At 43.6% G+C, this 26,825-nt stretch overlaps 1 protein-coding gene across 2 annotated transcripts in view; it reads right to left on the bottom strand.

The window, feature by feature from the left end:
• LOC117951179 (bifunctional heparan sulfate N-deacetylase/N-sulfotransferase 1-like) overlaps positions 1 to 26,374 on the bottom strand; it is a 44,712-nt gene extending 18,338 nt beyond the window's left edge. Inside the window, exon 1 of one of the 2 annotated variants that reach the window (XM_034882752.1) lies at positions 26,136 to 26,374. The gene's annotated coding sequence lies outside the window, so the exon portion shown is untranslated. Of the gene's footprint in view, positions 1 to 16,735; positions 16,822 to 26,135 lie in introns of those variants that run through there. The other variant, XM_034882753.1, reaches the window with a different exon arrangement.
• Between the last annotated feature and the right edge of the window lie 451 nt (positions 26,375 to 26,825).

Here is a 26,825-nt window from a genome sequence, read left to right as displayed (position 1 = left end):
TCAGATCATTCCATACATTATTTCTAAAATAATTAACTATAGATATTCTTTTGATTATTGTTATCGTTTGTGTAAACACCGTATTACTTTGGGAAAATCCAGCCCATATTGTGTCCCTTTTATGTAATCAAGGTCAACATTCTGTCGAGTAGCTCTGCCCCCTCTTGCCTTCCAGCTATGCTCAACTGGACGCCTTCAATCTCGCTGCGAGTGCAATGGAAGAGATCACACTTTTCTCTGAGTCGTGTCCAAGTTTCTTCTTTACAGGGAGGCAGTGTCTAATGTAAAGAGAGGCTGTGAAATAACGTTGAGCGTTCAGAGAATGTATTGCAAAGAAGCAGACAAAACCCAACAGCCCTGGTCACTTGAAGATCCCCCCCCCCCTCTTGTTTGTTCCTTTCTGAGGTTGACAGGGTTTGTGTCATGGCATATCAAAGTATGATTAGCAACAGGAAGTGACTGCTGCTGGAAACAATGAAGCAGAGGAGAAGACAGAGGGGACAACTTTTAACATGAAACCGAGGCCTTACACTTTTTTAAGGTCTATTATTTAAATAACTTGGTACTTAAAAAAAATACATAACAAATCTAAACTTCCGATGACCAAAAATGAGGTGTCCTATCACCAAGTCATGGTTATGAGAAATGGGCAATTCAATCCAATTGTCGGTTTGTACTTTTTTCAATTGATTGATTATTTAATCTATAAAAACGTCTGAAAATATGGACAAACGCCAATCACAAGTTTCCAAACTACTTGTTTTGTTCAACCAAGTAAAAAAACCCAAAATATTCAAATTTGAACAATGGATCAAGATCGCAACTGTCAATGAAAAGATGACTTAAACCAAGTTTGGGTTTACATTCAGGGCTTCACACCAAAGTGCATTGTGTGCATCTTTAACATATAACAATGTATTTTTCATCATGTGAACATGAAGGCGTATCACATAGTAGCACATGCATGAGATGTGTTGCATATTGATATAGGAAAACAATTGTTTTAATAATTCAATACTGATTTCAAAACGCATTTAAATCAGCTTTACTCTTTTAAAAAAATGGCAATTTTAAAGTAATTTTCTGTTAATGATTAATTAATTGTTATCTCCGGCCGCAGGGAGACGAGGAGCTCTGCCGTGACTCTAATGGCACTGTTGTCAAGGCTTGAGAGCAGATTAAATAGTGACACAAAACAAACAGAGTGGAAGCACAGCAAACCTCACTTCTTGCCCAATTCGCAGCAGCAGTGACCGCCTCCCAATGTTGACCTTCAGACTGAGATAAAGAGAGCTACAACTAAAGGGAGAAAGGGGGAGAGTGGGGGGTAGAAGAGCAACCGATACAAATAGAGGGAATGCTCTAGGCCTCGAGTGTTAAGCTAAAGCTTTGATATCGGGCCAGCTAAAGAGAGAGTACAATATATTAGACTATAATGGAGATGTGGATATAGCACTGACGGAACAGAATAATGGCTAATGGATCTCAAATGTCTGCACGCCCATCTCACCTAATGTGTCTTCTATTTTCTGTGCCATGTATACCTTAGAAGAAGCCAAGATACAACCGCAAACATCTCCCATCTTCCTTCCTACAAAATGATTGATGCAAAAATGTAAAAGGTAAAAGGGAACATGAAGATTTCATGTTTAGCTGATCAGAGGTATGATCAGCAGATATATTGATAAGGTTGAGAGCAGCCAAAAGGTGCATAGAGACCAGAGTGGTTCAGTCTGCCCAACAGTCAGTGTCTTAACCCATGCATAACAGGAGAGGTAGATGGAGACTAATGCGTTTCTGATAGCGAACCTCTTCATTCTCAGAGATGGAAAGAGCTCAGACTGAACATGAGCTCTGTAATTGCACACGAGGCAGTGGAATCAAATGGAGGTGGAAGACAGGCCAATAAGAGGAAAAAACTGCTAAGGGACAGGAGAACATGAGTGAAAAGGTAGACAAAAGCTGAGGAGAAGACAAGATGATAAACTACCAAACCTTGAGAAAAAAAAAAAAAAAACATATTGGAGGGAGAAATGAGCAAAAAACGCATGCCTAAGGCGACCATCAATCCTGAAAACATCAATTAAAATATTCCCCTCATTATTTTATAGCAGCAGAAAGATGGTGACAGAATGAAGTGGAGGCATAAACAATAGCAGGTGACGGCTGAGAGAACAGACTAATGCTTTTCCTCGGGGTGGGTGGTCACTAAAACCTGCTCCCTCTACATCATGGGAAGCAGGCCAGAACCATACTGCTAGATTAATGAGAGACAATGAGGAACAGGGGGACTGAGCCTGGTCCTCAGCTGTAACAACTCTCTGGATAAACAACACTAAGGTTGGCCATATGTAGGCTCACGTGTCCTGTTCACTCCCCCCCCCCCCTGACACTGGTGTTGCACTTCTTTCAAAGTGTGAATAAGACCACGTCAGTACGTTAACACTGTAGACCAGAGCCGTGGGTGATCCCTTCGACAAATAAACTTTTAAAAGGAGAGCTGGACCTTCCGAGCCCCTCAGGACCCAACAGTATGCCCCTTCTCCCCTTACTGCCCCTCTCTCTCCCCGATCTGTCCCATCGCCGCTGACAGACAGAAATAAATGATGACCCTCTGTGTTCAATCACCACAGGCCTTGGCAACCGCATATTCTCCATGGAAACGCCGGAGTTACGTTGTGTTCAGAAGCATGGAAACTGTGAAGAAGGAAATGGAGGGAGGGCGGTAATCCATAGGACACTCATTAAAAGGCTACTGTTGTCACTTTTCTGTCTTGGTCTATACTGATGCGCATGTACCACAGTTGCTTGACCACAGCAGAGGCAGACCCGAGAGACTCATTACAAGGAAATCCAAATGATCACACAACACAGCATGTGTGTTTTGTTTGTATTTGTTCCTGAACAAATATTCCTGAGCTTTTGAGCAAACACTCAAGCCTCACAAAAGACAAAAACAACTTTGGTCAGACCGTTAGATCGGGCCATGGGTCAAGATTAAAAATGGGTGAGAATGACGCCAGTGTAATCCCTAATCTGTAATCCTGTTACTCTTGACATTGCAAACAGTAACAAATGGGTTTATGCCAGCTCTGTTACTGCAAGATGCCTTGAAGGGATTAAGAAACGAGACACAATAGAGCGATGAAGGCGAGGACTGGACATTGTATTGAGAAAGGTTCGAAATGCGATGTATCTTTACTTCTTGTCATGTAACAAGATGATGCATTTGGTGTTTGTTACTCACCGCCGTCAACAGCAACATGACCACTGGGCTGGAATTCTTCATGACAAGCAGCAAAATCCAAAGCTAAAGCAAATTTCTATATTTTGTATTCAGCCTTCTACCCTTTCTTGCGAGTGGCTAAACTTCAAAAAGCACCAATATTTATATTTCTTTTGAAGCACATCTAAAGCAACAAACAGACACATGAGAGGAGCAAAGACTTGCCTTCTGTAAGAGGTTACATACTTATTTTTTTTAAAGCCACAGTCGCGTGATTTTTTTTTTTCCTTAAGCCAGCCTTGGCATTCAACAATATAGATTCAATCAATCTGAAATTTGAATTTTATGCCTTTGTGGTTGCTGCGATTAAAGGCTTAGGACATGAAATAGCGTGGAACGCGTCACCGTATTTTCACTCCGACTCGAACCCACCCTCCAGCCAATCTGAATGCACAAGCAGGAAGCTTCATTTTAGCTGCAAACATTTACAACGACACTTCCCTCTCCCTCTGTCTCATCAATTCATTTCACGCCACTGCGTGAAGGACAGAGGACTCAGGAGGGAAATGTAGTTTTGCCTTCTAATTCTCCAGAAAGTGACTTTCAGACCATTTCCCCTACCAAACCATGCGGCTGAATTATCACATCATTTTTCAGCACCTCAATTTACTGTCCCCAAGACTGAGGCAATTTCACAGAAGAAAAACGCCTTTCCTCAACTCGCTCGTGCCCCTCCAATTACATCTCAAGGCCCTACTTGAAGGCATCGGTCCCGGTGCTGTCGTAATTGAAATGATTACAATGTTATTCGTTGACACAGTAATGGGACAAAGAGACAGAGACTCATCTTCAAATCCAGACAAGGGAGTGCAATCGTTTCCTAAAAGCAAATATGAACAGAATGGGACAACAGATAAAAGTGTGACTAGGATAGAGAATTGGAGCATTGCTGTACCACTGCTGTGCTATATATTTAGCACCAGACAGAGCAAGATCCCATCCTTAAGATTTCCATTGGAGGAGATAATGTCAGATCCCATCAACACATATCTCCCTCCATGAAGATAACCTGAGCAGGCACAGGCATAATGGCATGATTACACATTCATATCATGTGGGGACAATTAGGACCAAGATGAATAAAAGCACGGGGCAGAAAATAAAATATACATGGCCCTCTCAAAGTCTTTTTCATCTTAGAATAGGCTACCAAACCTCCTGTCCTCTTTAGATCCGAGTTCTCAAGCAGGAGGAATCTTAGAGAGGCAGGAAGTGTAAATGGATTACCTCACAGTGTGAGAAGCAGTGTGGATGAGCTGTGGGAGCCATTGGAAAGCTGTGGCAGGGTGGAGACGAAGCGAGGAAGGGTCATTAGGGAACGGTGCAGCAGAGATATGAAATGGAGACTTTCCTCAATGTTATTACTCCTCTGGGTGGTGGGGTAGAGTGGCAAGAGCGAAACAAACACCTTCATCAATAGCCTTGATGCAGCACATTAAAAAAAGCACCGCACGCGATTATACACACACACAACCCCCCTGCTGATAACCACTGGCAGCTAGCTACTACAGTATATCTATTTATAGACACTCTGTGCCCCATTTACAGGCATGGGGACACTGGATATGTACAATAAAAAAAACAGTTCAAACCATGGAAGAAATAATTTGACATTTATTAGCAGCTGAGAAGGAGTCAAGAATGGCACCGAAAAAAAGACACTTTCTACAGAAAGCTAAAACTCCATTAAGACGGATCGTCAAACCGTTATCATTCACAAATGACCGCCGCTCAAAACAAGTAAGGTCTATTATCTAAATTGGGTGCAATCAAAATCATATGACAGATTAATCAGAGAAAGAGAAATAATTGAACCCACTTTGGAAGGTTCTGCGTAGGATTTCCTGTTTGAGTGGCATCACATACTATTAGCCAGCAGCCACAGGCGAGGAGATCCTACGGTGCATGCCATTGAAATACTTAATAACTTCCTAAATTGGTCTTTTTTGACAGTTTGACATCATGCATATGGATGTTCTGCAGACTTGAAATTATGGCAGTGGCATGTTTATGTTAATTATAGGAAGGACCTGGGGCACTGAATAACCCCCACCCATCTCCTGCAAAAAAAAAATAGAAAATATAAATAAAAATAAGGCACACTTTCGAGGAAGGGTGGGGGGGAAGCGCCCTCAGTCTATTGGATTTCTGACAGAAGAAATAGGCTTGTAGTGCCACGGACAGCCAACGCACGGCACAGGGAGGTGGTGGCAGAGGGAGGAAGGGCTTTGCCATTTATCATTTTTGTCAGTCCTAGTAGAAAAGAGAGGTGGGGCACAGGGGCTTTCATATAAATTGATTGTAGGTGGAATCAATGTGGCGTTGTTAGTGGTGGGGGGAGGGGGGGTTGGGAACCAGATCAATGCTGGTGGGAGTGACTTGTTTGTTCCTATTGTTTATCTACTGTCATCTCAGGATGCTGCTGAAGGGCAAGGGAGCATGGCGGGCAGCACAATGTCTCCATTGGGACTTGGGATTCGTAATGGGTCTCCCCTTAAACACACAATGGACATCACTCAGAGTTGAAAGTCATACCGCTCATGGATAAGGCACGTCTGTGTGTGTGTGTGTGTGTGTGTGGGGGGGGGGGGGGGGGGGGGGGGGGGGGGGGGGGGGGCTGGGGTGTGTGCAAGCGCGCCAGCGTGGGAGTTTGTGGTGGGGGCCAGGGGTGGGGGTTCTGAGCTGAAGGGGCAAGTGGAGATAACAGAACTTCTCGGTGTGGTTTCATGCTGCAGGGTCTGCCAATCAAATCAACTGCCTATTCAGCTAAATAAAGCTATCCAGAGCTGCACAGGATCTCTTGACTGAAGCACAGGACTTTTACACCTGCAGCGAAATAGCAATAACATCTTTGCTGACCTGACTTGAACCAGAGATGCGATCAAACAACAACACCCCTCATAATGACTGCAGATTAATAAAAGAAAACTAGGCATGCTGAAACACAGGCAGTGGCACACACACAAACAATAAAACTGTCTAAAACAGCTGAGTAGAGCATGTGTCCTGGAGTGTAATCGGCATAAGTACAATACCTGCTCATGAAATGACAATGATCTAGATTCAAGAGGCTGCCCAGTGAATTTCAGGTATTATCATTCCCAGGGGAGCCCTGCCTCTCCCCCTTTGTACACCTCCCCTCTTCCATCTTCCCTTCTTTTATGTCCAGATAATAAACGGCTCGCACTGATCTGACTGTGATTCGCGCAGCAGAAATGCGTTCCCATGGGAATATCACGGTGCGGAAGAATAGCTGACACGAGAGACGAGATTCTGTTGTGTTGCCCATATTTTTGCCTGCGAGATCAAACAGATAGGATTTTTCCTCCTGCATGAAAACTGTGCTCAAAATCAGCATGCTTTTAAAGCACTATCAAGAACAGATAAATAGATGGCAGTGAAAATGTGTCTAGAGTTTGGCTGTATACTGTGTGTTTTACATAAACAGTGCACACTTGACACGTGCCCCCGTAGCGGTAATTGCAGGAACTCAATGTGTGGAAACTCCAACTGCATAGAAATACCCAGCCTCATGATTGGTTTATCGCAATAACAATAATTACACTCCCAATTGTAGCCGCGTCATGATTCCTATTAGATATCCAGGGATTTTTTAAACTGAGACTCAGCTCCAGCTTTTCTCTCTCATACTCTGTGCCTTAGTACTAGTCAGTAGCCGTTTTTATTTATATAAATATAAGATGGCTCTACAGAGAGGCATTTCCATGACAAGCTTAATAATTTGTTAGGCATTTCATGTGTATTAGTTCTATATTTGGTATGTTGATCTTGTCAGACTATCGTATAAACGCTAATGCCTGATTTTGTAACTAACTAGTGCATTTAGTGTTCAGAAGTTGCCTATAATAAGAGAGAGGAGAGCCGCTGTGTATAATTAAGGTGTAAAAACGTTGAATTCACTTGGATCCTCTGGAACCCTCAACCGAGCTAAGCCTTGAATGTCCTCACATCCTAGTAACAAGAGAGAAGGCTGAGATTGCCTTGCAGACCTCGGGAACTGAGCTATACAGGGAAAGGCCGCTATTAGCAGAAGAAGAGCAAAAAGGTACGTAATGTTTTATAAATTCTTTCAAATGTAACCAACGCAACCAAATTAAAGCAACACCAAAGCACTTTTCGTCTTTGGTCCCCCTACATGTTGGAAGCGGAATTGTCCATTACCGCTGTCTTATTCAAATTACAGATCCGCTACCCGATCTGGCAAACTTACATAGTGCGGTTCTGGCCGGTAGAGAGCCGCAAAGCAAATGCAGAAGTGCTGTTCACCCTGTTACGAGTTGAACCACTGAAACGATTTTGGAAACATTATTTTAAATTACAAAAGAATTGAAAGAATTTGGTGTTGCTTTAAATGCAGTAGTAGGTTATTTATCTGTGACAAGTTAATTAATTAATATGTCAGTTCAACTTTAATTGAAAATAAAGAATTTCAAGGACAGATGAGTTATGGGCCTTTTAATTTCATCTGATAAATAAAACGGTACTTGAATTTGTTTATTAACTGGCATCTGTCCTTTTGCAAAAGTAGCCTCCATACAAAACCAGTCTACTATGCCCGCTCTATGGGGTTTTATGGCTGAGAGATGGGAGCCACTGCCATCTCAAAGACTGTCGCCTGGGGGATTCACTGGTAAAGAGAAAGTCACTGCTAAAAAAAAAAAAAAAACTCACTTGACACCTCAGCTAGTATTTGCCAGAAGGCATGCTTGGAAAGAAAAAAGTTTGAGTAGGATTTATTTTGCGAAGAGACAAAATGCAGCTTTTTGGCCATCATACTAAAAGCTATGTTTGGTGCAAGCCAAATATGGCGCATCACCAGAAACTCATCATCCCCACCGTGAAGTTTCGTGGTTTGCAGTATCATGCTTTGAAGATTCTTCTTTTGCAGCATGACCTAGAAGAATTGTAAAGGAAGAGGAAATAAATGCATCTTGAAAGTTTGACAGAAGACTGTGACTTGAGAGAAGATTTTTGTTTCAGCAAGGCGTCAAACCCAAACAAGGCCAACAGCTGCACAGGAATTGCTTAAAACACAACAACGTTAATGTTCTGGGGTGGCAGCGTCCAGAATTAGCTTAATCCAGACTTTAATTGTTCCAGTTCATGAAACTTGACAGACCCGGTCTATATGCACTGATCCAGGCCTATTCCCACAGTCATAAGCCTTTTATTGCTGCTAGACTTAAACTACTACTAAATATTAACCCAAGATGGATAAATACTTAAGCAATGATTACTTAGGGTTTTAAATTTGTCTGTGTTTTTATCAGTTTATCTGTGTTTGAAAAAAAAGCTAGATCCTAAATATCCATTATGGGAAGGTTGGTTAATACTGTGCGGCATTGGCCCTACCAGGTCCCCAATCCCCTCTCCCTCAAGTCTCCCCCTTTTCCCCCAAACAAACACACCTCCGCCATGGCTCACCATCATCCCTTTCACAGCTTTAGTCTTAACTCTGCGACTGGTTGAGACTATCTGTCTATTTCAGTGCTCTACCTGTCGCCAGGCAAGCGGCTTTCCCTTCCTCTGTTCTCATGCTGGACCAGAGGGTGAGGCATGTGTGGTTGTCATGGAGCTGACAGGTCTATCTGGGCTCTGTCTACTGTGCTGGCTCTTCCCATTTCCCCTCTTCACTGCCGCCTCTACAACTGCTGTGTGTGTATCCTACTGTGACGGCAGTTTACAGGAGGGGGTAGCTGGGGGTCAAGGGTCAAGCCTTCACAGGGCTGCGTGCATGGTGCATGTCCTGGAAAACCACACTTTAGGATCAAAACAATATCTCAATACGTTTTTCAGAGAGGGACACAGGCCAAGCGGAGGGAGGGAGGAGAGAGGGGGTGTATTTATGTGGGAGGAGAGCTATGCTTTTCCCTGTCAGTTCAAGGAAAGCCTGTCAGAGTTATGGACACACACACATACACGTTGTTGGGTGCATGCAGCTCGGCAGTGGGTAATAGGTTCAAACACCCAATCTAAAAAGCAGACTGTCATGTAATGTGTTAGCCATGTAAAATCTTAATTTTGTCTCCCGCGACACATCCATAACCGGCCAGCAGCTGCCAAAGTCAATGCGGTTCAGCCACACGCCGTCACCATAAACCCTATGTAACACATTTCTCATTTGCTACGCCTCTCAACCATTTGCTCTCCTGAGCACACAAACAGCAGTATCCACTCTCTCTGCCTCTCACACATACACAATCAATTTGGACACGCGCGCACGCACACACACACACACACACACACACACACACACACACACACACACACACACACACACACACACACACACACACACACACACACACACACACACACACACACACACACACACACACACACACACACACACACACACACACACACACACACACACACACAGATTGGTGGGGTGTTTTTCTTCTTCTTCTGGCTGCAACAGGTGTGTGGGGGTAGGAAGTAGTAAGATGATCCAGCCATGAAGACCCACTCCTTCTCCTCTCTTGCCAAAACATCCCCAGTCCCACTGCTATCCTTCCCCTCCTGAAGGGAAACTTCCAATCAGTACAGCAGATCAATACACCCTAGCCTCAGGACACGAGGCTCTAAAGTTAACTAGAAGCACTTAAGCAAAGGGGTATCGGTATTGATTTCAAAGGGTTAATGAGACCTTGTGTGCTAGCTGCTCTTTTTTGAGATTGGATATGCGTGACTCTGCCAGATAATTGATACAAATTGGTAACATACGCACAAACTTGATTGCTTTTGATGATTTAATAGGACTATTCTCTAGTCCATTGCCTTATGTTTTGACACTTAACAGTGTACACAACGGTGAAAAAAGACGGAATGAAAAAAAGATAATGGCTCCTCAGACAGAGGAGAGCACAGTGACACGATGAATCAGTGCAGACGGCCCTAGATGACCAGAAAGAAAGCAAACTGGTCTATCTTTTATCTGGATGCAGGTAAAAATACTGAGTACAAAAACTTTCAGTATGCCACGACATCTTTACTCCAATATCAATTATTCAGCATTGCCTTTTCTAACCCTTTAATTATACATTAGTGTTAGAATAACAAAGGCTAGGGACACTCAATGTATTCCTGCCTACAAAGGCCATGACAATGAAACCGGATATGGGAACTTTAGCCTTTAGGTAGAGGTTGGAGGAAGACGGAAGCAAAAAGGCCTTCGGGCTGCTTCGCCCTGCTGTCGAGCTGTCATTTCTGATGTGTCCGCCTCGCCCGCTGTGTGATCAGAGATCAAAGGGTTAACTGAAACGCTGGCCTGTAGCCCCGTGCTTACATTATTCAACAGCTTGTTACAACAGCTTGCTCCCTGATCTCACACACAGGGAGACGGAGCAGAGAAACTCCAGGGAGGGGAACACTAGGGACGAATAGCCGGATTAAGAACAAGGGATGACACAAAGGCTAAAAGACTGGAGAGAAGAAAGATAGGATGAGGGGTGGAGCTGATGGACGTGAAGAAAAAAGATGAGGCGAAAAAAGGGGAATTCAATATGATGAAAAGGAATATTGAGGAAAGGGGAGGATGAGAAAGTGTTGAAAGATAGTGTGAGAGCACAGGTGGACAGAAGAGGAGGTCTGTCCGTCCAAAGCTGCCTGGACGGACAGACCATGGGAGCCTGATCAGAATCACTGAATGTAGACATTTAACCTTTGACCATTACATACTTAATTTGTTAGCTCATCTCCATGTTTTCTCTGATGGACCCATTCCAGCCTTTTCACAACATAGTGGCAGAAAATGCCACAGTCCATTAACTCACATCTCAATTATGTTGAAACATAATGCTAATGGAAGGCCTTTCCTAAAAAGTTCAAATCAGTCTTTTTTCCACTACTAATTCTCAATAGAGGACACCTGAATTGTAGCTGGCGGTGTGTTCGAACAGGTAACATAGAGGTATCCACTGGCTTTATGCTCTTCTGAAATAGGTCTCAAAGATGCGCAGAACAACATCCATCAGCTGAGCACTGAACTGACAGCGACCATGTTTTGAGAGCGCCCTGTTTACAGTCCCAGACTTGCGCCGCTGCTCAGTGAGCGGGCTCCTTTGTTCATTAATTGATTGGCCTCCCCTGCTGGGCCTCAGTAACTAGGTTACACAGATCCATGAAAGGAAGAGGATTGGCCCCCCCCGGTGAAAGGCGGAGGATAGATAGACCACTCCGGGGCAGGAATCCGAGTGTTAATATAACTAATGGAGTGAGGACGACAGTAACTTTATTGAAATCACCCTCATCTAATTAGAGCAAGCAGCTGATGAGAGCAAAGAAGAACGGGAAGGAAGGTTGGATTCCATTATGCAAGGGTGAAGTCACCGTTGTTTCTAAAAGGGGCGAGGCTGCAGGAAGGTGAAATGATAGCTGTGAGAGAGAGAGAGAGAGAGAGAGAGAGAGAGAGAGAGAGTGAGAGAGAGTGAGAGAGCTGTGTGTGGAAGAGAGAGAGCGAGAGACCGAGAGAGATGCTCCCTATTCAGCTGTCACAGACGTATGTCACACTCACGGGACCTTGTGACATCCCATCACTTTGCTTAATGTCACTATATATAATAAAAGCAGGTTAGGGAAAGCGACGAGCTTGCTGTGAACGTCACGCTGAGGTCACTGAGATGTTCTCTCTATCTGAAGCACTAAGGACCACACCGCCTGATGAGACTAAGTGACCTCTGAGACAAGAGGGAAAGCTCAACAGCTAGAAACACAATGTACAATGTGTGTACAGTAAAGGCAACTGATTAACTCAGGACTTCAGGTTTAACCTTTGCTTTCTTTATAATAAGGGATCACAGTCAAAACTACCCTCATATTACTAAAATACTAGGCTTGCACGATTCGGGAAAAAATATGAATCACGATTTTTTTGACTTAGAATGGATATCATGATTCTCTGCCACGATTTTTTTTTTTTTTTTTCACAAAATGTAATGTTTATTGTACACATTAACCATGACAAAACAAAACAATTTGGCAGTATCATTGGCACCTATAGCACATTGTGCATTACGACAAGCCTGTAAAAATAGAGGCTTCAATGAAGAGAGGGAAGAGGAGTGCAGTACTTTAAAACCTATTTTATGGGGTCTATGTTTAAAACTCACAGAAAGAAGTAGTAGTGTTTGTGATGCCGTCGGCTCGTAAAATTAAATGAGGATCCAAGTCTTTAAAAAATAAAAGATTTTAAAATTAAATCGTCAACAGGGTGAATCGAGATGGAGATTCTATAACAATTGAAATAAAATAAGTTTAAAAAAAAAGAAGAAAAAGAAGGGGATTACTCAATTGCTGGTAAACTGTTTCTTCATCCATCCTTTTCATGAAATAAATTCAGTTGTTGCATACTTTGTTTATGTACAGTACGATTTTCATTGCTGGGACTAGGTCTGTTGTTTTGACTGTAGTGCTTTGAGTGGTGGAAACACACTGGCACCCTGCCGTCTGTGGGCCGACCTCAAGCCACCATGTCCAAAAAAACCATAACCACTAACAAGTGACTTTGAAAAAAAAGTCACACAAGACGTTAAAGACGGACTGTTCGGGCAGGACATGTTTTTTCTTACAGGTTGAAATAAGATATTTTCTTCCCATGCAAATCATTTAATTGATAGATAAATGAAGTCACCCCTGCAAAAGGACCACCATGAGTCTATACTCTGATTTAAAGAGGCATAAAAACCTCACAGCAAACCGTAAATATCTCACCCAGCTCTATAACTCCTCCAATAACAGAGACAGAGTCCTGCTGTGGCCTCCCTGTCGGCACAGTGCACAACAGCTGAACCAACGGAGGGACTGCATCTGCCGTGCATACCTCAGGGGATACGAGTTTCCACCACACACTTTATCCCTCAGGTGACAGGACTGAGCTCCATGGACTAACAGAGATGGACCGGTGGTGGCCAATGGGGAAAACGGTGTCACTATCAGCCTGACAAATGTGGGCACTGTGTGCGCTAATGGTCAATATAGGAGATGAGTGGTGTGGATGGCATTGGCAATCGGTTGAAATCCAAAACTAAAATCAAACAAGGCCTCAGACGTCCTTTGGAAGTATGACTCTGCAAAAAAAGATTGCTGGCATAGTACTTCTCGACCCAAGTGGAGCGTGACGGCTCGCAACACAATCTTAATATATTTGATCCTCCCACCCTCGAGCGATGAAGTCATTATGCATTACAAGCTCCAGCGAGGCTCGAGACCCTGGGCGGCAGAACAGTTGACCACTCCTCACGGGAGATGACTCCTAGGTCACATCAGGACAGCGCAGCGGAGATGGGGTTAATATTACTGCCCCCGGTTGCCGGAGGGAAAGAGAAAGAAAAGCAGAGGATTAAAGGAAAGAAAATGAAAAAAGAATCTAAAGCATTTCACTTGTATTCCTTTTGACTGCAAATTACCTACTCTGCAAATTGCAAGGATAAAGCAGTCCACCTCCTCCCGACTGCCGCTCTAATGGTGTTGCCTTTAAAACCTTTATCACTAATTCATTACTTCTGATTTTCCAGCAGCAAGGGTTGAAGCTTTGTCTTCTGTCTAATTGAGGGCTGGTGGCTGCAGGCCCTAATCAGTCAAACATACTAACAGCTTTCCTCGGGGGAGGATGAAGTCAAAAACAGCATTATTGTACCAGTAGGCCATTTGCTCTGTGTGCAACTTCAAATGACTTTAATTCCAGACTCTCCGAGATGGTGTTTTGTGGAGTGGGTAAAATGCCAGGCGGTAATGAATGTTGAGGCTTCCCTTAGTTGCCCCTCGTCAAAAAGTGGTTGCCGTCATTAAGCAGCACAGCATTCAAAGAATATGCCACGTTTTGAAGTTAGTTTCTGTGCCTGTTCAATCAATAAAACAAACTTTCTAAAAAAGGGGAAAAAGCCATTTTCTTTGCTTGCTCCCTCTCACCTAACACCCACCTCTCCCCTCACACAAGTCTAATTAGCTGTGTCGTATCCCTTGATGACTCCGCCATTTCCCCTCACTGGGAAGATTAACCACCACGACGCTAATATCAGCCTCACATCAACACAATTAGGTGAAGAGTGTAATGTGAGGCCTGTCGTCACATCTCCCCGGCTTCATTAGGGCACAGAGAAGACAACTTGACGACAGACAGGCCGCTGCGTCTGCAGGTTGGGGAGCCGCTGAGGCAACCCAGACTGTCGCCATGGGATGTGGTTATTAAAACTTGTCCTAGATAATACAATACTGCCAGGTTTATTGTTGGAGGTAGAGATTATTAAAAAAAAAGCTCAAAAGGCCCCTTCAAATCAAAGACAAACTCCTGTAGTTTTCACTTGGCTTATCTGCTTGAGAGCCAAGCAGTGACCAATTAGAAGAAATCTACTTTTGGCTTTAAAAAGGACATAGTCTCATTTAATTTTTTTAAAGATATTTTTCCTTTAGTTTTTCTAAGGAATGATAAACTGTGCAGGGGTGTATGAATTCTACAGATCGGAGTTAGACCTCTATACTGTATGTAAATTATGATTATATAATTATGATATCATTCAGCAAAAATCCAATATCTTTAGGCCGATCATATCCACAGCTGACATGACTGGAATGAGGATATGATTTTACCCTGTCAATCTATAAAATCCTTTTGACAAACTGCCTCGTTCTGCCAATCCAACAGTTTTTCAGTGCTCACGACGTTCGGTGCTGAATTTTAAGATGATCAAATCAAAGGACGCCAAGTCAATCTTTCTATGTCATCCAACTCCTTCCACTGTTTGTCTCAGGAGGCCGAAACTTAAGTAAGTCAGGAAGCAGAAGCATCCATACGGTTTGACGTGGAGCCTGCTAAAGACAATCCATTGTTTAAAATTGTTTCCAGATGCTCCGTACTTTAAACTGTTGCATTTTCTGGCAACGATTTGTCATTCTTTCAGTCAATCTTGGAGCTTCCTATTAGTTGTCTTGTCAGCCAAGGCACCACCCAATGCATCCTTATTGAGCAAGTGAACTTCTGGGACCTTTGGGTGCGTTTGTCTTCTGTTCTGTTACGAGAAATCCTTCAACAACTACTGGAAATAATTTGCTCTGCTATATGGCTTAAGAAAAATTCCCCATGGTCCACATGCTGTTCAATAAACAGCCTGTTTATGCCAAGAATGCATTTTGAGAAGAACATTGAGTATTTGTCATTTCAAGGATTTGTCTTTGGCTTAATCATCGAAATGACATGGGAGGCTTAGAAAAAAAAATCTAAAAAGACAAAAAAGGCACTTTTATTACAAATTATTCCACCATTATCAACTTGATGTATTAAGAAATGGAAGTTGTAATAATGTAATTTATTAAAGTCAGATTTTACATCCAAATGTAAACCAAAGATGAACAGCCCCATCATTAAACATCAAAACACAGAGCTGGAGCATACAGCTCATTATCTAACTAGGCCTCCATGAAATACACTAGACAGCAACTCAATCTGACCTGTTATTTTTTTACATTACAAGTATACATTACATATAGCATATTATATAAAGCTGAAAGAAAACTAGTTGCTAGCTGGTAATAACGCCAAACATTTGCTAGTTACTGCTTCTTAGATATGAAAAATATGTCACATATGACATATGAGCATTTAGCGTTTTGGACTATTGATTGGAAATCTTTTAAGACATAATCTAATTGTTTGAGAACATGAATTAATAAGATTCCTTCATAATAAAAAGTTACAATGATTTTTAGTTGCATCCATAGTAACACATCTTCTAATCACATTCACCAGAGAAACATAGAAATGCTTGTTTTCAACCAAATGTTGAACACCTGTAATACCCATACACATACCAATAACTGTAATGGAATTTTTCCAAAATTAAATAGTTTGTTCCTTAAAAAGGTCCTATGGCATGAAACTTTTACATTATTAGTTTTTTTAAACATGAATACAAGTTCCCCAAGCCTGCCTATGGTCCCCCAGTGTCTAGAAATGGTGATAGGTGTAAACCGCGCTCTGGGTATCCTCCTCTGCCTTTGAGGAAATGAAAGCTTAGATGGGCCGATCTGGAATCTTGCCCCTTATGAGGTCATCTCCTTGTCAAAAGCTACAGACTTAGAAATGGCACATGCTAAGGAAAGCTCATTGTGGTACTGGCTCTAGTGGCTGTAATTCTGCACCCAGGCTGAATTTTGGTAAAGAAACTATATAGGGTCTATATAAAAGCATCCAAAGAGCACCATGTCATGGGACCTTTAAAGCGCCAAATAGTTCAATAGAAAAATGTAAATACATGCAGCAAAGTGCCTCAAAACGAAATCAGAACACACACACACACACACACACGCACGCACGCACGCACGCACGCACGCACGCACGCACGCACACTTTATATAATCTTTAGGTCCATCTATAAAGGGAATCTTTGCCGTCTCTCATGTGTTTTTTTTTTTAGTGACATAAACAGATACCACCTTGACAACATAAAGTGCCACCACACACTATGATGTTAACTGAGATATCTATCAGTCTTCAAAAGTTGATGTTGCTGCCTCTTTGCGTTATGTTCTCATTTAGGCCTTTGGACCATTAACAAAGGTTCCAGGCAGGAAAGATTCTTCTTCATTGCATGAAGAATAGACAGAGATATCCATACGACCGGATATGTTGTTGTCCTCTGACATTAGAGCACACAGCAGATATTTACAGCTTTCTGGAAACATCTGTAGGCTCATCAAGGACTGTCAGGGAAGCAGGGTAAACAACATGCTTACTAAAAACCCCACACCCCCATTCTCACCAAGCCTGTCAATCACATGAATCCAGCTAGTGGCTGTGATTCAAATGTGGATAAAAGAAGAAGGCTGCGCAACGGATGGTGCAGCAACCCGGCAAGCAACTACACCACAAGCGAAGAAATATGCCTATTAATTGCAAAAGACAAAAAGAGAGAGTTTATGACTCAAAGACACAAACAAAAACAACAAATGCTCAGCTAATTGAGATGTTTTGCTTAAAAAACTGCAGCAGATCATTAAGTGATAGCTAAAAAATATGTAACAAGACAGTAAAAGAGAGATGCCACGGAACACAAGCGTACATAAGAGAGCAGAGGAAAACAAGAGAGGTAGAACAGAGGGAATTTAACAAAAGACAACAGAACATAGTCGGAACACAGTGGAGCCGAGCACAACACCAGAACAGGCTGTAATTGTGTTGTGTCGGACTGACCCCAGCACATCCCAGCAGGCATTGCATGATGAATGGGCCTGGTGATGACTACATCCCACTACCCTCCCCCTCCTCCTCACATGCTCTTTTCTCTCCCTCTCCTCTCTGTCGCCACTATTAGCCCTCCTTCTGTCCCTCCCTTTGCTCCCCTCCTTTCCCCAAAACCACACTATTCAGCTGCTGCCATCCCACAAGATTAATTTGCATTCAGTGCACTTAGTCCTCGTATTGTGATTTGACACAATGACATATTACAGTGCACGGCACACCTATTAAACATATAGTCTAGCTTGAGGGTCAATGCTTTTTTGCAAGATGGGTTATGATGGAGTACAAATGTGTATAGCAAAAAGCATGAGGCTTGATCGGTCGGTCACGAACGAAGAGACTCTGTGACAGACGAGTCACAGCGGAATCATTACAAGAACAGTTAGATAACCTTGATTAATGATTCACTAGACCCAAACTAATCAACTGGGTCAGATTGACTTAGCAGTGGTAGCAAGAGCAGAGAGACCTTCAGGTTAGGCTGCATGCAGCAGCGAGAGCGAGACGGGGAGGGACCAAAAAAAAAGAAAATTAAAGAGAGAAAAAAAGCAATAGAGGTGTTGGTGTAACTCCACTATAGACCCCGAGGAAAGAGACAGTAATGCATGGGAAATGGGCTTTTTCCTCCAGATTTCTTTGCTCCTGTTCTCCTTCTACTGTTCCATCATGCCCACGTCCAAGGGGAGCAAAAGAGGGAGACCAAATTTAATTTGCTGTACCGTCTCAAGCTATCACCCTTTGTGCCTGGGGACAAAAGAAATGGATTCTGGAATTTAAAAAGATGAGAGAAATAAAGAAATAAAACAGGGCACTCAGGAGAAGGCATAAGAGACAATAGCACAGAGGGTGGAAGCGAGACATGAGAGTAGAGTTTGTGGGAAGTAGAGTGTGTGCGGGGGGGGGGGGGGGGGGGGGGGGAGAGAGATGAGGATGCTGGTAGAGCACTATGTGGGTCAGATACTAACTGTATGGTTATCATAAACCAGCGCAGAGGCCTGGCCATCTGGAGAGGCCACAGGTTTACTCCAACAATCAGATCAGGGTGGTGATAACGGCCATTACTGACGGAACAGCGTCCAAACATGGAGGTGGCTGAGGGGTTAACAACTCATTACCTCACCCTGCTGACGTCCCCGGTGAGGCGCACAGTATGGGACTGTGGCGGCGGTGTTTGTGTCTTCTTCATAACCCACAGCGCACCTTTAGGCTGTTACTCAACAAAGGGGAGCTCATTGCAGTGACATCACCACAGAGACTACGCCTGTGTGAGGGAGGCAAGTGGGAGACAAGGGTGTGGAGGATGGCGACTGTGGAGGCTGTGGACTGTGTGGGAGTCCCATTACTTCCCTCCAGCTCTTCTCTACCTGTCACATGAGCACTTTGAGGACTCAACAGTAAAGCCAGAGTCTTGACAACTTCAAACGGCTGCTTTGCTGGGGTAGATCAGAGGCAACCGAGGGATGAAGCAAAGAATAAAGGAAGAAAGAAGAATCTAAAAAGCACCAGGTTCGCACAATGTGTAGCCTCAACATTTGATGTGGGATGTCTTGAATTTCATTATGAGACTTTTGAGTTCATCCGCTGCACAGTCACTCAGTAGGAAAAAAAAAGAAAGAAAAAAGAAAAGGAGGTGGCCTCCACCCCGGCCCATTGAGAGTCAATGAGCTTTGGTCGAGTTACAGCAGAGAGTTGGGGGCCAATACGGAGAGAAAACAAACACAGACCTCTGGTCAGGCACACACAGCCCGGCCCAGACACCTGTGTCCCATTCACCAAACATATCCGGCCACTTAACACTTCCCAGAGGGGGTAGGGTGGTGTTTGTGTTTGTAGGCTTGCACACCCCACCGTGGTTCCTTTAGTTTAGCTTCTTTACCCAAACAACCTCCGAGCTTCTCTATAAGGACTAAAAGCTTGTGGCTGTGGCACGTCCCGCTGAGAGCAGCCAGCCGTTACACCACCTGACCATCACAACTGACCCCGTTCGAAGCTGCACCGTCTGAATAAAACTGGCCAAAACCTCACAAAACAAAGCCCATTCATCCTGCTGTCATTTGCAGTCTCTAGTCGTCCTCCTGTCTAGGTGCCCCAGCTGCATCTGGACTGACCTCTGGGTTGTCCTGCATGGACAGAGACAAACACTCAGAGGGGGACAAACACACACACAGGGACACACACACACACACACACACACACACACACACACACACACACACACACACACACACACACACACACACACACACACACACACACACACACACACACACACACACACACACACACACACACACACACACACACACACACACACCTCCCTACCACCCAGGATGGATAAGTGACAGCAGGCTGGGCAGACATGGCACCGTCATGGATCAGTGGAGGGGTACACTCGGAGCTGCCAGTTGCTAAATCTCGGGTCGGGACCATTACAATTCTTTCCACCTCAGCACTTCAAAATGGAAAAGAGGTATGCCATCAGCTGTGGTCAGTTTGTCACGGTGGATTCTCAATGCCTCGATGCAATTTAATGAATTGAAATGGAGATGACCCATAACCTTGGGAATGCACTCATAGTTTCCACTACACAGATAGCTAGATAGCAGGGCTGAGCTGTTTAGATGTAGTGGAGGCCGCAATGCTTTGTTTGCAGTGAAGCCAAATGCACTCGCAGATGGGAGCTGACTGGACACCAGATGACTTGCTGTGGTGTGGTGGCGTGGTCTGCTTTGAGGCTGAGAGTCAGGGGAAAGAGGGAGAAGAGAACAGGGTCACTGGGCACCATATGCCCTGCTAAAGTTTATTCAGTCCTGCTGTCCTGGTGGGAGGCCGTGATGCTCCGTCCTGGTCTGATCTCAAGGCCGTGTCACAGACATGCCTGTTTTAACGTTGTGCTGTTTTCCAGGCTAACAACAGTCTCTATCATCCTAGGCAAAAAAAAAGGACAACTGGAACCTCTACATGACCTGGTGTAGGTATTTACTCACTTGCTTATCCTAACAACAAGGTAAACAAACTCCAGTTGGTAATCACCAAACATGATCTTCCTGTCAGCATGTGGTCTTGTTTAAGTTTCAGGAAGAAACGGTCAAACAGCACAGATGAAGCTACACTTTTAGAAGATAGGGACACCGACTAAACACTTAATTGTCAGTAAATAGCAACACCTAACTAATACATCAGCTCTGCAATGACTCCTACCTTCATGACATTACAACGTTCATCTTTTACCCCCCCAAAGGTTTTGTCTTAAAGTGTTTTTGTGGGACTGCATTTATTTCAGCTAGGTGTACCTAATAAACTGTCAACTGAATCTATATCCGATCAGTGTTGATACTGATAATATAAACAAGTCATTTTGCATTTTACACGTGCATATTAGCAAAGTGTTTTTAAGCAAGGAAGCATTCACATTCTACAATAAAAGTACGGAAAGTTTGGCATTGGTTTTGTATGTCCGTTTGAATATTACACAAAGAAACCTTATTTAATACAGTGCTGTTCTAAATGGAAACACTTTAAATGGTTTACGCTTTCCACTTGTATATTATATGCATGGTAAACAACTTGAGGCGTGCGTGAGCGTTGGCGTACACACACACGTCAGCTCTAGAGCAGGTGAGAGTATGTGTGTGGCATCTGTGGTGCAGCCAGAGCCCGTGGAGGCCACCAGACAACTGGGTAAACATACAGACCCTCCTCCCCTCCAACTGTCTGCCCTCTGTGCTCACATCAGCAAGCTTTTAGGACCAAGCCATAGGTATGATGACGTAAGGCTAATGTCAGTGTGACAGTAACATTTACACAGAACACTCATCACAGATTTCCTGTTTTCCTAGTAATAGTACAAAACCTTGACCCCAGTGCAACAGGCTCAAAGTTCCTTATTTTTAACTACGTGCATGTCTCAATGCAACACTAACGAAACATAAACACATCTAAAAATGAGCCTTCCGAATGGTTAAATGGACAAAGAACAAAAAAGCTAATCCAATCATATCCAAGACTGATAGCACTTATGATGAGGACGGGGTTAGAATATCCCGCAGTGAAGAGGTGCATTCTCATTACTGCATCTCTCCATCCCTCAAAATGGTTTCATTAATAGGCCAGTGCTGAGAGCTCCCTTGAACGCGCTGTACCCTGAGGGTCCGTCGGAATGGCTGAGGTGAAGTCCATTAACACCCGACAGCTTGTTTTTTGACCACTAAATAAAACAGGCTGTATTTCTGGGTCTGCGGTATAAATGCCCCTTAGCTTAGGAGCTAGAGAGTACAAATTTCTGGGTTTGAAAACTGACAATAAGATTGGGTTTCTGATACTCTTTCATCACAGGCGTTGATCTAGACCAAAGTGAATTTGTCTTACATGTAGATGTCCCATGTCATGTTAATGTCAGACAGTTCTCAGCACGTCACAGACCAAGAAAACAGCTTCGTACCACAACTTGTCTGAAGAGTTACAACTAGGCAAGCAGGATATATAATCACTTTTGGTTATTTGTCAGAAGTCATTTAAGTTCCAGTTTAACCGCCACTATGGGCCTATTACAACAGAGTGTCAACTAAATGCCTAAAATTATATAAATGTCTATATCTAAACAGTGGTGAGTGGGCGGGGGTGTGATAACTAGAAGAGCTATAAAAACCATACTGTCTTTGGCTGCGGATAAATCCATATCTCACATAACCTGTCCTGTTCCACTGGCATACTTCCCGATTCCTCCGGCAACCAGAGCTGGCTACCTCTGAGCCTATGACATAGCTCTTACTTTCCCAGCAAACTCCAATCATGTGTCATCTGATGAAACGCTACACCCTAGTCACCATTATTTGTCTGGATACAGGAGCCTCTGGAATGTATCAGATTCCTGCCTTAGGGGGTAGGCACCTTGGAAACATGGTCCTACCTCCACCGGCTAGCCTCTCCCACTTCTCCTCTCCCTCTCTCTTCGTCTATCTTTCCATTCAGCAAAATTCCACTAGAGGCTTGCTTAATTTATACCGCATCATTGCCCATCTGACATGCGCTCACATATCGGACGTGCGTCTCACAATAGAAGGACATGTGAGGGACAGTATGGCAATTTGGGAGTGTCTCCTGTCTCCTTTGTGTCCCGACCAAAGGGTAAAACACCACAATGGACATTAACTCTTTGCTACATTTTATAATGGGTCACGCTACCTCCCACGCTTGAGCAAAAGCAACCGGAGCTGAACTAGAAATTCAAATTAGAAAAACTATTTTGTTCTCTAGTGCAAGAATGGTACAACCACTCTCAACGTATCTCCTCTCTCCAGAGAGCAACAGTTATGCAGAGCAGTACTCAGGCCTGTAGTATTGAGTATCTGAGTCACTGGCCTGCGTAATTCAGTCTAGGGAATTATGACAGTGGAAAATCATTTCCCTGGGCCGGGGGATAGGAGGCCATGGCTAATCGTTCAGTAATCTGATCTGCCTGCATACTGTAGCATTCAGCCGCGCCGCTAGCCTAGCCAGCCAGGCACACATGTGGACACCCCCAGTGCCTGCCAACTATCTGATGGAGGCTAGCGCTATTCAAAAACAACTCTCCAGGTTTTCCCGAGGATTACAGATGCGATCGGATCATTTGCTAATTCTCAGTTGTGCTGTGCTGTTTGAAATGTATTTACTCTGCTCCTGCTCTCCAATACCCCTCACGATAGCATAGCCTAAGCCAACAAATGCCGCAGACACATTCCAGGCAGAAAAAGGCACTTCAATATGAACTACCTTACGGGCTACAATGGTACATTCCGCCTCCTGCATTCTGGTGTATTAATCCAAAAGCTTGACTTAATGAGAAAACATCTGAGTTTGTCTGTCAAACAGCAGGCTGTTTTGGGTACACTTCCAATTGTAAATTCCAGTATCTAGTGGAGCCAGTGGTGTTGTAGTAGTATATGAATGAGAACCATAGGGAGCAGTACTGTGGCACAAAGCAGCGCTTATACCCAGCAGAGTTTTTTTTTTTGGGGGGGGGGCTCAAGTTCTGGAAAGATGCCTGGCTTCAGCTCCACTCTAAAGAGAGGTCTGCCCCCCACACACTGAGTGTGGATACAAGGGGCACTGACATGGAAAAATACAAGACTTGGCATGTTGTTGGGCACTGAAGTTCCCAACAGTTACCTTGTGTAGCATTAAATGTGATGGTATAGTTACTGCGCATCAATTAAACGTACACCCTCCTTCATGTGCAGATGAGTTGCAGCAAATCAGTCAGAGCTATGATAGACAGCAACATGTCTTCTACTCTACCCCATTCAAGCCTAAAATCTAAGATGACGAATTGTCTGTGATCATCATGTCTCATTCTGATAAATGGCCAAACATCGCTTGGTGACGCGATCTGTCATATACCGTCATGCACACAGTATTTTATCAACTTCCATGTGTAGGCATTGTAACCCAGTTGCAGCATTTCACAGGCATATCTAAGTGAAGAGATGCTGATATATGATCAAATGGCTGCGGCAGCAGTGGCAGCCTTCATCAACTGAAAGCGCTAGATCACAGCATGTTTGGCAGCCAGTGGGAGCAGTCAGATGGAGGGTTAGAACAACCAGACAAACAGTTGGCACAGATAAATAGAATGCAATTTAAGATTCAGCTCTCCGCAAATGTGACAAACTAATGACAGCAACCACACTATTTTTTTAAAAATCTAATCTGCAAATGGAATAAGCTCTACCGTTTATTTTTTCTCCAAATGATAAGTGGAACATGTGATAAACAACACATGGCTTGGGAATAAGAAAAAATGTGAAGCATTGGTCAAGTAAATCTCATGATACACATAAAACCAGAAGAACAGCACTTACAAGAATGTCTTCTGCAGCTGAGGCAAAACGCAGGAAAAGTCCTTATGACTTTGCCAAATACACTCGGAGCGTGAGTCATTCTTCTTTAGTAATCTCTTACTCACATTAGGTGCACGCTTGTATGTGCACACACCCAAAGGCAACAGATTTCAGGCAGGTCTGGACTGCCCATTTTTGCTACAGAGCAAAGTTAAGTGTTTATAGTATTTAATAGATGCAGCTATCTCGGTGAAGATAAACAACAAAGAGTAACAAAGCAGCCTCATGCAGTAAACACAGATCTAAATTTAAGAGTGGACACTGCATCATTGGTGCATTGTGCAGCAGCCATTATGCGACATATAAACATCATATTAAAACTAGAGATGTGCCAGTATAGTACTAGTATCGGTATTGCCTCTAATACTGCCTAAAACGCTGGTATCGGGAAGTAACCTACTGGAGTTCATGCACCGATCTGATACCACGTAATAAAGCCCTAAAGAAAATCTATGTTAAACTGGTTTATTTATGTTCATTTTCCGTTAAAACTGACTGTCAAACTGGATAATAAAAGAAAGTTCTGTGGCATTCGTTGTTGGTTTTCTTCATGTTTCACAAAGAGTTTAACTGAGCCAGACCAACAATAGATATAGAAATCGTGTCACATCCATACAGGGATAGTAGTACACAGCTGTTAAAACATAATACAATATATTACACACTGGTATCGGATAAGTACTCGGTATCGGCCAACAAGCACTTTCAGGTATCAGAATCGGTATTGGGAAGAAAGAAAATGGTATCGGACCATCTCTAATTAAAATACTTCAAACTGGGTGTATCATTGTTGACAGCATGCATCCCAAACTGCCCTGCTTTTTTGGTCAACTAAAACTGGAGAACAATATGGCATAGTCAGCATACTCAAAGTTTATGTTTGGGACAAAATAGCTTCAAAAATCTGAGAAGCAATGTTTCTAATCAGCTTGCAGAGGATTCCTACAGGTAGGCCTACATTATAGTCTGATACATCATCTGTCATAACACAGAGCTGTCATCGCTGCTGATAATTAACCCAAGTTCCCCGAAATCATTTGGACAAATTAAATAATGTTAAAGCGGTCGCTGCATTCCCACGGTGATCTGTTATCCACCTCTGTCATGTGCAGTGCTATTCGATTAGGTGGCAGACAGTCGTATCGACCTTTAATTATTATTTGCACACAAAATCGTTTGGCCTTTCCATTGCAAGAGAGACGGACTGATATTGTTGTGGTTTAATTGCTACAGTGTTGCCAAACTGTTAAAGCTAACTTGAGGCAAGCATTTGATATAGCGTACTCTATACATCGCAGGTGGTACAAAGTTACAAAAACAAGTTGCTCGCTTGTCGCTGGTGCCGGGGCTGCATTACGGTATCCGGCTGGATAAAGGATTTCCGATATTAAATCACAGACCAGAGCAGCCGGACACAGCTCTATCCTGAGCACCAAACTTCGACCTGACCCGCTTAAAAAAATAACGTTAGCCTTCTTTCGCTGCTGCCATACGAACGAGCTGCAAGCAGCTGCGAGCCTCCACTATATCACCGGGGCTTACGTTTCCAGCCAGGAGAGAGTCAGGCCGAAAAACTGGCCTCATTCTCTGTCTGCGCCAGACAATGTTCACTAGCCTGGCCTGGGAGACGGAGCGGCGGAGCTCGCGCTCGTAGGCTATACCAAACATGTGCGAAAACACCGCAACGAGACTCGCGTAGTGTCGATGTACTCACCTTGTTTGGGTCTACGTGGATAGTGGGCAACACAGTCCGGTTGGGATAGTTCGGGGATTTTAGCACACGGGGCGCATGTCGTCGTCGTCGTCTCGGTTTGCTGTCGGCCGTGATGTGGAAGCGGCAAAGCGGACTCGGCTCGGCTGGGAGAAATCGGGAAATCTGAGAATGCCCCTCTCTTTCTGCAGCTCAGTGCACCGGCAGTAGCCCATAACTATCGACAGGTGGCGCCAGCACGGCACACCACACATTTTTGTCTCTAATATTCGTAGGCTGTACATGCATACTACACAACTCTTCAGAGAAATCAGTGTGCGAGCATGTTCGTGCACAGCTTTTTCTGTATTCGTGCTCTACTTCTCTTTAGTGAGATTTGACTGGCCTTGATGGACTGTGTGGCACTCTACTCTGGATTTCATTGTGCAGTTATACAGGGATTACTCTGAAAGTTGTTATAGCCTACCTACAGAATTGGACCAGGAGCTCCGGGTTAGTCATGATTAGACAACAAGCGTCTTTAGTAAAAATGAATCTTTTAGTATGCCTATAATCGATTTTTCGTCAAAGGGAAGGGACTTTAATGAAAAGAAATCTACTATAATGCTACTACAAATGCAATGCCTAATAATAATAGGATATTCAAGGTAGCCTACTGACATCCTAAAGAGCTATATATATATATATATATAT

The sequence above is a fragment of the Etheostoma cragini genome, chromosome 10 (assembly GCF_013103735.1).
Source record: "Etheostoma cragini isolate CJK2018 chromosome 10, CSU_Ecrag_1.0, whole genome shotgun sequence".
Lineage (NCBI taxonomy): Eukaryota > Metazoa > Chordata > Actinopteri > Perciformes > Percidae > Etheostoma > Etheostoma cragini.
This window is presented reverse-complemented; position numbering and strand designations above follow the sequence as displayed.